This window comes from Vespula pensylvanica, chromosome 11 (assembly GCF_014466175.1).
Source record: "Vespula pensylvanica isolate Volc-1 chromosome 11, ASM1446617v1, whole genome shotgun sequence".
Taxonomy (NCBI): domain Eukaryota; kingdom Metazoa; phylum Arthropoda; class Insecta; order Hymenoptera; family Vespidae; genus Vespula; species Vespula pensylvanica.
In genome coordinates, this window is record NC_057695.1 from 1728575 (window position 1) to 1731361 (window position 2787).

A 2787-nucleotide genomic window follows, 5' to 3' on the forward strand; every position below is an offset into this window, starting at 1 on the left:
GATGTCCTCCGCGAAATTTTCTAAGTTCCCTCGTCGAAGTCCAAAGCACAACTGAACTAGTAATTGTAAATGTCGGTCGAAAGCCCGTCTTTGTTGTCATTTTTCGCAGCCGAGTATCCCCCCTTCGCAAATTAATCTAAAATCCAATAAACTGTACAGAATATTGTAAGAATGAGAAATTCTGATATATATTGTATTAACTGTTCGTTAATACTTGCAGGAATGTTCTCCGCGAAATTTTTCTAAGTTCCCTCGTCGAAGTCCAAAACACAACTGTACTAGGAAGTGTAAAAGTCGGCCGGAGGCCCGTCTTTGTTTTCCTCTCTCGCGGCCGAGTATCCCCACTTCCCAATTTAATCTAAAATCAAATAAACGCTATAGAATATTGTAAGAAGGAGAAATTCGGAAATATATTTTATTAACTATTCGTTAATACTTGCAGGGATGTCCTCCGCGAAATTTTCTAAGTTCCCTCGTCGAAGTCCAAAGCACAACTGGACTTGTTACTGTAAGAGTCGGTCGAAGGACCGTCTTTGTTTTCCTCTGTCGCAGCCGAATATCCCCACTTCGCAATTTGAATCTAAAACAAAATAAATCGTATAGAAAATTAGAAAAAATGTGTGAGAATAAATGTACTTACATTCACTCTGCTCTATTACTTGCAGAGAACGGGTACTGAGAGAACTGCGTCGGTACCGGTCGAAATTCAAAGCAAGGCAAGACTGAACCAGTAGCTGTCGGTCCGCTTATATTGTCGGTATGAGTGGGAGAATATCCCCACTACTCCATTTCATACCTAAAACAAAACAATACGAAACGTATAGAATATCGAAAGAATAAGTGATTTAATTACGTACTTACATTGACTCTTCTCTATTACTTCCAAAGAATGCGTACTACGAGAACTGCGATGTGTACTCGTCGAAATTCGTGGCAAGACTGAACCATTAATATTGAACCATAATCGGTCGAACGCTCGACTTTGTTGTCGTCTCACGAAGCCCAGTATCCCCACTCCACAATTTAATTCTGAAACGAAATAAATCGTATGAAATATTGTAAGAATGAATAATATGATTATGTACTTACATTGACTCTTCTCTGTTCGAAATTCAAGGCAAGACTGAACCAGTAGTTGTCGAAGTCCATTTTATTGGCGTCGTGGGTGGGAAAGTATCCCCACCTCCATAATTTGATTCTAAAACGAAATAAATCATATAGAATATTGAAAGAACTAGTGATAATAATATACTTACATTAACTCTTTGTTATTACTTGTGGAGAATGCGTACTATGAGAACTACGATGTGTACTCGTCGAAATTCGTAGCAAGACTGAACCATTAACCGTTAAAATCGGTCGAACGCTCGACTTTGTTGTCATCTCAAGAAGCCCAGTATCCCCACTCCACAATTTAATTCTGAAACGAAATAAATCGTATAGAATATTGAAAGAATGAGTGATATAATAATATTACATCAATTTTTCGTTATTACTTGCGGGGAACGCACCCTGTGAGAACTGCGATGTACACTTGTCGGCGTACAAAAGGAAACTAACAAAATAATAGTCGAAGTAAATAGAAGTCGTATATGTTTGTATTACACAAGGCCAATTATCGCGAAACGAAGATTTCTAAGTATTAAAATTATGAACTAAAATTATTTTGATTCTCTCGCGTTACGGTATTTGTAACGTAATACGAATGTACTATTGTTTAAATATTAACCTTTTGTATTGCACGAATATTAAAAACTGTTTAAATAATTGTAAAATTATCGAAAATATTAATTTGTGAGATATGAAAATGATAATTTCTTTCGTCTTTGGAAAAATATATTTTCGATATTCACTCGTCGGGATACAAAAGAAAACTAATTCGACATTCTTGTGTAGCTATATAGTAAATGAGTACAACCAAATGAAAAAATATTGGTTTGTGCTTACCTTCGCATTGAAAGAATTTTTCTAAAAGATTATGGATGCAGCGTATCAATTTACACAGGTTTGTAAATTCACAGCTTCGAGACAATGTTTCATATTCGGTTCCATGTTTTGTGTGAATGTGTCCAGTATCTGTGTGACAGGAAAAGAGAGCGAATATTTTTGTCCGCACATTTTGCGATGAAATACAGATATTTTTACAAAAAATGATATTGGTCGATGTGCTAATGCTTTTTAGAATTTATACAGATCGGTAATGTTCGAAAATCTAGACGAAATCCTTTTTTTTCTTACCTTATTCAGATGAATTTCTTCTTCGTTGCAGCCTTTTCTTCTTCCAAAGCGATTAGAACTTCTGGCTACCAACGAGTACATAATAAATACTCTCGAACAGAAATTGTTTATGAATTAATATTTATAGATCAATCTATAGGCAAATATAATTAAATGTCATTCTTTTCGAACATGTACAAGACATATTGATCATAGAAAAGATAAATTCTTTGATTATTCCATTTATTAATTAATTATCTTTTGACACCCGAAGTAGAAGACAGAAGAAACCTACGTATATAATTACGCGGGTATTTATGTATTTGGAGGGAATCTACATATTTGGCGGGAATTTTATATGACTTAATAGAAAGTAGTAAGATGTTTCATAACAACTTTCAATGCTTTTTTTGCGATTGAATATTATATTTTGTGCTATTTTTCAATAAAATGTTACGAAAAATTAATATATTTATTAATGCGTAATATTTCTAAAATGACGTAATATGTATGTACAACGAGAAGCTACATCTTCACGGTGTAGATGACGCCATTGCTGCTTCAATTCGT